Source organism: Ochotona princeps, chromosome 17, assembly GCF_030435755.1.
Source record: "Ochotona princeps isolate mOchPri1 chromosome 17, mOchPri1.hap1, whole genome shotgun sequence".
Lineage (NCBI taxonomy): Eukaryota > Metazoa > Chordata > Mammalia > Lagomorpha > Ochotonidae > Ochotona > Ochotona princeps.
The window spans coordinates 6,913,426-6,926,440 of record NC_080848.1 but is presented as its reverse complement, the minus strand read 5'-3'; positions in this window follow the sequence as shown (position 1 = coordinate 6,926,440).

The following is a 13,015-nucleotide window of genomic DNA, read 5'->3' as shown; positions in this document are numbered from 1 at the left end:
TCAAGACACTGCTATTAGTGATATGATGCCTTTCTGGATTTGAATCATTTTTCAGATCCAAACATCGCTGATTAAAGAAGAGTGACGGGGGAATGTTGTGATGAAATGACAAAGACCTTATCAATATTTTGATAATGTCAAGAGTTCTTTTGGGAAAAAGTCCAATAAAGCATACCAAGTAATATGAGGCATCCTCATAAACCCCATTTGGGTGGCTTTTTTGGAGGCCAGATTAATGCAATTTTTCCAAAGGTCCAGATCATAGTGCATTCAATATATCCACCAAGTATATAGGTTATGACTCTCAATGTATAATTAAAATGGTCATACTTGAGACCTCAAAAATGACCTCCTTGGTTTTCTTGGAATGTGTAGCAAGAGTAATCCTAATGAGAAGGAACCCAAGCAAGAAAGCTAGCAAACTCTGCCCCTTTTTAAGATTTATTTATTTTTATTGGAAAGTCAGGTATATATAGAGAGGGGAAGAGACAGAGAGGAAGATTTTTCGTCTGATGATTCACTCCCCAAGTGACCACAATGGGCAGAGCTGAGCCAAACCAAACCCAGGAGCCAGGAGCTTCTTCCGGCTCTTCCACATGGGTGCAGGGTCCCAAGGCTTTGGGCCTTCCTCAGCTGCTTTCCCAGGTCACAATCAGGAAGCTGGATGGGAAGCAGCGCGGCCGGGACATGAACCGGTGCCCATATGATATCCTGGTGCGTTCAAGGTGAGGACTTCAGCCGGTAGGCCACCACGCTGAGGCAAACTCTGCCTTTTAAATAAATAGCATAAATCTTAAACAGAAAAGGAAAGAAAGCATCACCCTTGCTGATTTCATGTTCTTTACCTCCATAAGTGTGAGAACACGAATGTCTGCTGTTTTAAGACATGCTGTTGGCCATGATTGTTGCAGCAGCTCCAGGAAAGCAGTACATTAGGGGACAAAGAGGTCTAAGGAAGAGGTATACAGATACACCAAGAGAAGAAAACAAATGTTTAAACATTTTTTTTGTAGTTCACGGTAATACTTAAAAGAAGATATTCACATATAGAAAAACCTTAAATCGTACGATGTTATTAACCAGGATATTAACCAGGTTGTAACTATCTTACTTGTTTAGTGTGTCAGCCTTATTATTGTCTACAAATAACAAATGTTAATTTAAAGTGTTAAAAACTGAAAGTGTCAAATAACTTGGATGTGAGATGTAAAATTATAAAATCAAAACTCTTGATTGGCTTCATCATACATTAAATTCATATTTATGTGCAAGCACAGATGAACAGGTCTTTACAGCAAGAAGCACACACAGATTTTGACCCAGCGAGTGAGGCCACATTGTACAGCTGTTAGTTCATTGATATTTTGCTTTGGGGTTTGGTTGGAAAAGTGTGTGTAATAAAAGTTCAGATACATTTGGTGTCTATTATTCATAAAAATCAGCCAATGTTGTGGAAGAATTACAGCTTGTGCCCAGTTTTATGGTCATTGTTTAGTCTACCAGGTTTCAAGTTAAAAATAGTTTCATTTTGCTCTATATACTAGCATGCAGTTATTGCTTACGAATCTAGCACTGTTGTAAATAATACCTCTGTACAAGACAAGGTTTCATAAGCACAACTGGAGAAATTTATTTGAAAAAAAATAGAGAGAGAGAGAAGAGACAGAGGAAGACAATCCATCAGTGGATTTGCTTCCCAAATGCACACCACAGTTGGGGCCAGGCTCAGATGGAGCCAAGAGCCTGGAATTCAGTGCCGATCTCCCAAGTGGGGGGCACAGACCCAATCCCTTTAGCTGCCTCCCAGAGAGCACATTTTCAAAGAACTTGAATCAGATGCTGAGCTGACACCTGAACTGCCCACTCCAACATGGAAAGTGGGCACCACAAATGGCATTAAAGCAATGTGGCAAATACTCAGGCTCAATAAATAAAAATTTAAAAGCACAGTGAAGAGTGAAGAAGATAAAAGATTAACATTAAGATGCCTATGGTTGTACAAGAAATTTTCTTACAAAGTCAGATATAGGCAAACTAGGCTTTAGAAAAATTAGGAAGAAGTTATAGGAGAAAGATAAGAACTAAATGTGCTCACTAATTTCCTACAAAGAAAATGGAAAGTTTTTAAAACCATGCACACTACATGGAGTGGGGTCTAAAGTCATATCATAATTATAATTACATAACCCAGTTCAAGTGAAGAGGGAACTTCAGATATGTATAAATTTCACATGGTGATCCTTCAAATTATTGACTTCTGAATACATTCTATTGAGCATTAGATCTAAGAAGTCTCTTTGAATAAATAATTCACATAATAATATTTAAATGCAGTACAAGTTAGGCATGCACTGCTTGACTTAACATTTTACATTATATAGCAGAGACAGTTGCATGTATATTTGAATGTTTTGGTAAGTGTTTTGAAGCTAGTGTAATTCAAGTTCTTGATGTTTTAATGACATTCGATACACATTATACTCAGAAAAACTTTCAACATTAAATGTATTTGTTCTTCACCAGCTCATCTCCCTGGCCCTTGCATCTATGGTTTCACTTTCTCTTCAACTGCACTAAAGCAAAACATCTGGCCTTTATACTCAAAAGATTTGATATTTTAGTTCTGATCCTCCCAAAACCACTCCCTTAGTTCTCTACTATAGAAACTCTGAACTTTCCCAGGAGGGAGCAGAGGTTTAACAGAGTCCCCTGCAGTCAAACAGAAGCAGAGGCTAATGCCCGAGTCCTTCAAGAGGAACTACAAACCAAGAACTTGGTAAGAGGCAGCAACCCAGTACGCAACATGACTATTTATAGCTATTCTTTATCACCATATATTTGCCTCTTTAGTTAATCAAAAATGGATAATGACTCTTTCACATAATGCAACTCAGCACAATAAGGTGGAAGAAGGAATAAGAACCTATTCAAATTTTTGGTCTTCTACAGTAATGGGAAGAAATGGAGCAGGTGAAATAAGCATTAAATAATTCAACCACTTGTGCAGACATCAGTCAGTTGTCTTCATTGTACCATCACGTCATCCACTTAGGACACAAGGTTATTTAGCCCAGTCATAGAATGATTTCTAATAATTCAATTCTTCCAGTGACTCTCCACTTAGCATACAGGCATCTCTTTTCCTATCAGATCCAAAATCGGCATTTTGACCAATTTAAAAATTCACCAACCCCAAGCCCCAAATGATATGTCTGCACTGAACTGCACTCCGACTTCTAACATTAGCTTTGTATTTATTGTGTAATTTTCAGGAATATTTTCATCATTTTTCCAATGCAAAAACTGTTTCTGCTTTGCTATTTGCATATTTGATCTTTCCTATCATTTCTATTTATTTCATATAGATGTGTTGCACTAATCCTCTAATGTCAATACTGGTGTCAATGTCTTAACTGAGAAATGAATCCTAGTTTCATCACTAACTTTATCAGTTGGAATAAAACTTGTTGATTGTGATTTACAGCTTAACACTGGTTGAGTATACCAATTATAGTCCTTGGAAATGTGTGTAAAGCTTCTTTCACATGTACCCAATAATTCTAGAGAGATTATTCCAAAGAAGCAAAAATTACCTTCATCATTGGTCTTGCAAGAAAACAAACAGAAGTGGATTAACATAATTGCTTCATCAACAACATTTAGCCAAAAGCTTCCAAGAGTGTAGAATTAATCATCTTATTGTAAGATTCATTAAAAAGTAATGGGCTGAGAGAACACTGAACAGCTGGGAATAATTTTGTTCCATTAAAAATAAAAATAAATACACCTTGTGAAACACTATTTGGCAATATTTTGCTGCATGCCTTGTCTTAAAAACAAGAATTCTGTTCACAACTCGTGCACTGTGTGACTCAGTCATATTTCCAGTTATCTGAAGTTTGTGAACAAAAAGATTGAGACATGATGCTCCTGTTCATACCATTACTTGCCTGCAAAGAACTTCTTAGCTCTGGTGAATGTTCAGTAAAACTGTAAAAACTCTTACTGTTCTTGACTGTGAAAGAATTACATTTTTCTGTGTAATATTTTCACTGTTTGGGGAAGCTAGACTCTGACTAGTAATTTATGACTTGAAAGTTTAAAATATTCTTACAGAACTTATTTTTGAGATAAAACTAAATAATTACAAATGAAGTGTCCTTCATGGGGTAGATAACATTATCAATGTCAGTACGATGCTAGTTATAATTGCTTTTAACATTTAACTCACTGTTTTTAGGCCACCATTAGTATTTGTTTCCTGAAGACAAATACCAAACCATTTCTTGTGGATGTACTCTCGCATTACTCAAGACTCATTGCTGCTTTGGGATGTGTTGGGCAATTGTGACTGGACGTCAAATTGACAAAGACATTTGGAGATGGATATTTCCATTTTTCCCATTTTTATTGCAACTATGCATACTCAGTAATCACTGGTTTTGAGTCGCAGTTGGCTTCCCAAGCTAATCCTTTTCATACACTTAAGGACTAGCATTTTAAAATGATGTTTGGTATTAATGCCTGACAACGTCCAAACTACATTGTTAGATTCTAATTACTACTGGTTTTCTTTATCTACATGAGATATTAGAGGTAATAACAGCAACAGCAACTATCACTAATAATTTATTAATATGTACTAACCAGACACTAAGAACTCTTATCCTAATTTTCTTCCCATTTCCAGCCTTTAAAACATCTCCTCCTTTGTTCATAAAGCTTGTTTTCCCAGCTTGCATGCTCACTAAGACCAAAGTTTAATATGTATCCAATAGCCATCTTTGTCAGGGAAAATAGGGGACCACCCACCACTTCCCTTGAACATTTATCCCACCCATGCTTAGTGCTTAGTAAATATTCTTTTAACATAAAAGAGGAAAAAGTAAAGTCTCCTCCTAAGGAACAGCACAGATTCATATTGTATTATTATTATTGAGTCTAGAAGGTTAGTTTGGAGTGTTACAGGAACAGTCCAGGGTTTTAGTAAGAATCAGCTAAGAAGTCTTTAACCCTAACCAGATACACTGCTTCAGATTGCGAAGTCAAGGGCAGAACAAAAGCTCTGAACAAGTCAAGTTTGTCTCAGGCGGAGTCTCCTGAAGAGTGATCTGGAAGGCGCTCACTTGTGGAAGATGCTTTGTTAAAGAATAATAAAATAATAAACCTATGGCTTCTATTAGTATTGTGCCAAAATATTTTGACAAGATATCAGAATTTGACCCGTTGAGAAGTGATGGGTTTTCTCAATCATTCACTCCCTGTAATCTTTTATGTAGGTTAAAAGGACCAGAGCAAAACTTAGGGTAAAGCAAGCATTTTTCAGCATATTGCATGCTCTGGCAGAGATAGTTAAGGAAGTATTCATCTAGGGCTTCTGCTTCTAAATCCTTGTTGGCTCCCTAATGCAGTGTGTTCAATATTACAAAAGACCTGTGCTAATTTCTTCAGGCTATTGATAAGAAACACATTTTGTTTGTAAAGCTATGAGGTAGCAGGTACAATGCACAGTGACCCAGAGTAAATCTCACATTTTTGATTCATTGAAAATGACTAATAATGCACAACTTTGATAATGCTCTATGAGGTAAATCAAGAAATTTATAATGTTTTTGTAAACGCTAATTCAAAACTGCCAGATATTGGAATGAACTGTTAACATGATGGTTAACATGCAGCTTGAAACAGCTGCCTCCCGTATCAGAGAGCTTGGGTTGAAGTCCCGATGAAGCACTTCACTCTGGCTTCTTGCTGATATGCACCCTGGAGGATATCAGGTGGTAACTAAAGTGGGTGGCTCACCCAAATAGAGATCTGGATGGAGTTCCTGGCTCCCAGCTCATCTGGGCCAACCTCAGCTGTTTAAAAATGCGCTTAATAGAGGGTTATAATGTAACCTACGCAATTTCATGAAGATTAAAGTCAACGTCTTGAGTCCCCCACACAATGTTATTTGAATATCTTCTATTTGATACTGAAATTCGAAAAAAAAAGAAAAGGTGTGTTAGCAAATTTGGTTCTTAAACAGAGACTGAAATAGTTTGGCATAAGTTATTCACAAATATGAGGGTGCATTTTCAAAATACATTTGTTAAATTGATGTTTTCTTATGTTCTGTTGACAAAATTAGTGTCAGATTCATTGTCAATTACTTTCTTTTTTTAGTATATATGAACTGAACTTTACTTAGATCTTACATTTATGCTTTTTATGATGTATTTCCATTTGTATATGGGAAATTTTTGCATTCATTTGCAGCTACTGCCTTTATATGAAGCAGGATACTATTAATTAAAATTAACATGTTCACATTATTGTTAATCAAATTAATATCTTTTGTGTATCTAGCACTTTGTGGTTTATAAATTTTTTTGATGTATATTTTCTTGATGGCAATGCAGTTTTTATTCACATATCAATACTTTTCAAGTAATGACATTTTCTAAAAAAATCAGTATGATTACTTAATACATACATTACTTAATTTCTTTTTCTCAAAAGCTTTCTTTAAGACTAATTATTGTAAACCAATACACAGTTTTTGCGTTTTGATACATTTTCGCGTGTCTTGGGAGAGAGAGAGGGAGATAGAGATAGATCTTTTCTCATAACAGTTTGATGCTAGAAGCCTGGTACTCAGGCTGAGTCTCATACACGCATGTGAGGGGCCGATTTACTTGAGCTATCACTAGCTACTTGCTAGATGTGCATTAGCAAAAAACTGAATCAGAAACAGAGATACAAATTCTCAAACTAACCATCTGATATAGGATGTGGAAGTTCCAAGCGGTGACTTAACTGCCGTGCCAAATGCCCACCTCACACCATAACATCTTAAAATCAAGTACAGATGGTGCTATTTAAGTTGACTCTCTACCCAGCACTACAGAATTAGTAAGACTTCCATTTTTCTCACTTAAGTCACAATGAAATCATGCCATAATATGAATTTGAAGTCTTCGTAATTGAGTGAGACTCTCAATGGATTGTTGGTGTTGCTAAGGTTATTACATGTCACACTCTAGTTACTTTCTCCAAGAACAGATATTCAGTCTGTCTCAGGATACAAAAACTCAGACAAACGAAGAATGCAGCTGTGTGCACCATGGTTTTCTCCAGCAGGACCCTCCAGGAGGAAACCTAGTGTGTTTAGTTTCCAGGGCCTCTTCCACAAGGTGTGTCACATGGTAAGCATCACTGTTCTATGTGTGGCCCAGGCGAAACCAAACTCTATCCTTTCAGTTTCTTTGTTTGCTGAGCAACGCTACCCACCAAGTACCCCATGATAATCTTTGGCCCGTGAAACATGCCTAACTCTGCCTGTTTCTTTCAACCCAGTGGTGACAGCTTCCAGCTGCTCACCTGATCAATCATACCTGTCATGAGCCTGCATGTCTACGGCGTGATTGCTTTTGTTTGTTTGTTTTCTTAGCTCGCTCCACGGTTTCACTGGCAGGCTTCCTTACTTGTCCATTAAAAAGCCAAATGTGAAAGTCGCAAACCACACCATCTGGGAGCAAGGGAATGGGTCTGGCACATCTCACAGGCCTTGATTGTATCAAAACTCCTGGAGGTTGTACAGATTTTCCTCCTTGCAGACATGTTTTGGCTGCAGTCGGTGGTGATGAAGGAGGAGAGGTGTTTCTCTGCTTTGATTCTTTGGTTTTGTTTTTCATATCTTTTGTATAACTTTAACATGAGTTGGATAATAGAAGAAAATGTAAGATTTTTTTAGAAGATTCTTCCTCTAAGGAAATAAATATCTACTTTGACTGTTCAAATACTTAGCTGGATCTCTATGGACCTGTGACTACTAACAAACCTTTTTGCAAACCGTCAGGGGCCTACTTTGGCTCCTGGAAGGAAAGTATTACAGTCTATATTTATTTATTAACTGATCTGTGGGAGATGTGACATAAAACACTCCTCTGCTCTCTCTTTTCTAAATCTCAGAACACGAAATGCAAGAGCAAGCAGGATCTCACAGAGCTTATCATTAATACTCAGAGTGAACAGGATGTGTGAAAACAGCTGCATAAAATTTTATGTCTTTAGTGAGGAATTCAGGGGAAGTCTTTTGCAGGTGAAGCTCTTTTGTGCTTTCCTTATTTTCTCATTCTATACATCAAATCAGTTGATCAACCGATGGTTACAATGCTTTCCTCCAAGGCTCCCACAGCCCTCTGCATGATCTGATTTCTCCTTCAACAGAAGGGAAGAGCAAAGAACGATGTTCACACAACATACATGGCATGTGTAGGCTGAGGAGACAGACCACAGGAGTGGAAGCTGAGGAAGCTATAAAAAGGTCGTCAGTGAGCTGCGTATGTTTTCAACTTGCAATAGTAGACACAGAGGCTTTCATATCATCCTGAAATCGCACTTTTTCTAGATCCACTCAAACACAATCCTGGAAGTGTTTTTACGATGGAAGCAGAATATGGACGAGAATGTAAAACATGTAGGATCCAGAGGGACACAACTTAGCTAACTGAAATCCTAGCGTTCCATGTAACATGTGCAGTGTACAGAGTTGGGAGATAAAGCAATTCAAGAGCGTGTCCTTTCTTGACTAAATTGAAATAAAAAGACACAAAACTGAATACCACATACGCGTTCTGCTCTCTTGAACACTAGGTCAGACCCTGGGCAAAAGGCATATGGAGAAACTCTCAATTCCTACTGGTTTCAGCATCTCAGTCAACAGCATTTCTTAAAAACGCTCTTCTCAAACTCACTTCATTCTGGAACTCAACTCTCTGTTTCAGTATAAGGCTGCCACTGATTACATCACCATGACAGGAGAAGACGGAGGATAAGAGGGGGTCTTGTGTGTAGGTGATGAGCCCCTCAGTGAAGGGATGGCTGCTGCCCTATTATGGTGAGAGTCCATAAGAGTTATACAAGGTGATGTGTTATGTCACAATACAAAACTGAACATTTCTGAAGCTTTTAACATCCAGGATTAATGTCTCTGTGCCGTAAGCATGTATTTTAATCATTTCTACAGGATATTGTGTTCTTAGTTCCCTCGACTGCCAGAAATTCTACATAACAAAACATAGAAATGGGGTATAAAATACAAAAGCAGAGGTGGTTGACAGTATGGTATAGTGTTGTAAAATTTGTGTTTTTTTTTAAAGATTTATTTATTTTATTACAAAGTCAGATATACAGGGAGGAGGAGAGACAGAGAGGAAGATCTTCCATCCGATGTTTCACTCCCCAAGTGACCACAACAGCCGGTGGTGTGCCAATCCGAAGCCGGGAACCTGGAACCTCTTCCAGGTCTCCCATGCGGGTGCAGGGTCCCAAAGCTTTGGGCCGTCCTCAACTGCTTTCCCAGGCCACAAGCAGAGAGCTGGATGGGAAGTGGAGCTGCCGGGATTAGAACCGGTGCCCATATGGAATCCCTGCACATTCAAGACGAGGACTTTAGCCACTAGGCCACGGCACTGGGCCCGTGTTGTAAAATTTGTTTCCCTTTCCTCTTATGAACAACTTAATCATCCATCTATAAAGCATATGTACTATTACATGAGCTACTTGCAAAAATAATAATGACCATGGTGGGAGGGTTTGGGGAGGGGTGGGGAGAACCCAAGTATCTATGTAACTGTGTCACATAATACAATGTAATTACTGAAGTTAAATAATAAACAATTAAAAAAAAAAATAATAATAATGAATACAAAGGAAATACAACAACATTCAGCACCATTCAGTAACTTTATATTTAAGAAGCAGAAAGTTGAAGGAAAATAGAGAGAGAGAGAAAGAGAGAGAGAAAGAGAGAGAAAGAGAGAGAAAGAGAGAAAGGTTGGGAGAGATATGGAGAAAAAGAGAGGGTCTAGAGAGAAATTCCGTGCACTGATTCATTCACCAAGTAACTGCAAGTTTCCCAGAGCTAGAGATGAGAGTCAAGTCTTGGAACCCAATCACTGGAGACAACACTGTTACCTCTGATTTTTGTATTAGCTTAGTATCAGAGGTCAGTACCAAACTCAGGTACAAATAAAGGACGATGACGTCTTAACCAGAGTGATGACTGCCAGGTTAAATGCTTATCACTCAAAATGTTTAAATTTGTAACGATTTATTCATTTGAAAAGTAGAGTGATAAACAGGGAGAAGAGAGAAGAGAGAAGAGAGAAGAGAGAGAGAGAGAGAGAGAGAGAGAGAGAGAGAGAGAGAAGAGAGAGAGAGAAATGTATTGCTATATTGTAGCTCACTCCCCAAATGGCCCTAACAGCCAGATTTGAGCCAGGTCCAATCCAGCAGCCAAGGTTCAGATCCACATTGGTAGCAAGGGCCCAGACACTTGAATCATTTTCTACTGCCTTGTAAGGCACATAACCAGGGAGCTGAATTGGAAGCATAGTAGCAGAGATTTGATCCAACACTTCCACGTGGGAAGCTGGCATTGCATGTGAAAACTAACGTGGCTGTGTCCCAACACTTTCTCCATCCTATATACACTTAAAGAAGACCATAGGATTTGTTCATAGCATGTGTTTTGAAAGAAATTTGAAGAAAATGGCATCAGTGATTGACTACATCACTGAATCAAATACCCATCATCTGTTTCCCGTGTTAGCACTACTGTAGTAGTATAATTGGCAACATAGAGTTTTATATAAAACATTGGTTCTGGTAAGAGCCTAAGTGAAAATATTTTCTCTCGTCTTCATTGCTAGATGATAGAATTCTGCAAGGTAGCAACTTGTGTTTTTGAAGGTATTCTGTGTCCAATTATTTCCATGAGCATTGCACTTATACTATGTAACTAAGCATCACATGGTGATTATATAGACCAAGTTTCAAAGCACCATTCCTGGGCTCTTATAGGTAAGCACCTGAGCTTAGGTGAGTCATTTCCTCTATCTTCAGCTTGGTTTTCTCCCACATAAATGTACAGTTTAAAAAACAACATATATTTTCCTAAGGGACATAGGCATGGATGATTTAACATGCATGACATGGCAAGAATAATCCTGTAAATACAGTGAAAATGCAGGTAAGTATTGTGACTGTTGTCCTTTGGCCCCCTCCCCCAGTCTGCAGATGAGGCATCTGAGATTGAGACAAGATATGTATCTTGCCAGTTGTTACACAAGTAGTAAATGTTTTAGTCTGGACACGCTCCTGCCAAAGCCTTTCCATTTAAACACAACACTAAAACACCAATTCCACATTTGTTCACATTTAGTAGATCACTAATATGTTCCATGCATGAAAGCAGGCTCCAAGCATGTGAAGACCATTAAGGCGTATCTCAACAATCTAATGTTGAAGATAAAATCTTGATAGTCTCTTAGCAGTTATAAAAAGCATGAAGCAGAAGTCTCAGCAGGATTGTTCTGTGTTAGTATGGGAACTCCATCTTTTATATCCAGTTATAAGTTTTAAACTTCTAAAGCAAAGACAAAATGAGCCCATATCCAAAATGTTCATTGAAACTTTTAAAAAATCTTTTTATGTAAGCATACTGCTTGTGATACTGAGAATGAATCCTCATAATAGGTTTGTTGAACCAGGTTATGAACAGTGTGCTTAACTTTGTAAGACACAATCATTGATAAAAGGGAGGAGAATATTGAGTAGACCAATTAACCACGGGGCAAGGGAGCTCAAAGAAATAAGCAAAGGTGCTTTTTTTCTTTTAAAAAATATATTTTCATGTGAAAGGCAGATTTTACAAAGATAAATGGAGAGACAGGGTGGAGGTTTCCCATCAATAATTCACTCCCTAAATGGCTACAACAGCCAGAGTTGAGCTGATCCAAACCGAGGAGCCAGGAAGTTCTCCTGAATCTCCCATGTGGGTGCAAGGTCCCAAGGATTTAGCCATCCTTTCTCTGCCTTCCCAGGCTATAAGCAGAGCTGGATTAGAAGTAGAGCAGCCTAGTCACCATCCAATGCAGTTATGGTATGCCAACACCACAGGGTAGAGGATTAGCGTGCTGTGCCACTGCGTCAATCCCCAGGCTAACTTTCTTAGGGTCAACATTTTTATTTAAGTGGGTAATAAAAGAGTTCTGATAATTTTAAGCAAGATAGTAGACTATTAAACAGTACAGAAACAGAATGGTGGATATTTGGCTGCAAAATGGGTTGGCTTAGGAACAACTTGTCTGCAATGGGCTATACCTTAAAGTCATCCTTGCAGTAATAATACTATTCTGAAGACATCTAATGCTTATTCTAAAAGAACCACATTATTACAAAAATCCTTTCCAGTTTCTCAGGGAAAAAATGTATGAGACTAATGATTCTGGTAAAATTTTCTCTGAGCACCTTTTGGTTCCATTTTATTTCATTTTGAACTTTATTCTCCAAGTTCACAAACAGCCAGATCTGTGCTTTATCTTCTTGCTTTGGTACAATGCCTGAACACGGCCTTTCAAAATAGCTTCCTGTCTGCCTGGCTTAAAACTCACCTCTTCACTCTTGGAGCTGGGCTGCAGGGAGGATATGAAGTCAACAAACATAAGATGAAAATAAATAACCATCCAGTTTCAAAAACCCAAACCAAACCGAACAAGAAAAATGCTTGCCTCCGTCAATAATTCCAGCTCAAGTTCAGTGGTACCCAACGATGCCCCTTAGCTATCATATTATTACACTTCCTTAAGGTTGACCCTTCAAAGATTATCTTGTTTTGAAGTTACAAATATCATGCATGCTAAAGTGACTTAGGTATTATCATGTATTGATGATTCATGATGTTCTTCTGCGAAACACAAATTCAGGCGTCTAATCAATAAAATAATTTTGAGTCTTTGAACTGATTCCAGGTCAATTTTTCTTGGCAGTTTTTTGGCTTCCTGAATTATACTGACCCAAACCATGAATAATGACCTAAATTGCACAATATACAGAAACCATCTGTTCGATAGGAACAAGAGGGTGATGTCATGGGGCCATTTCTAATCTCAATTTAATGTCCTGCCAGTGCTGATGTCACTGCCTTGGCAACACATTGGCAGAGTCCAGCTTGTTAGGGATGAGTAGG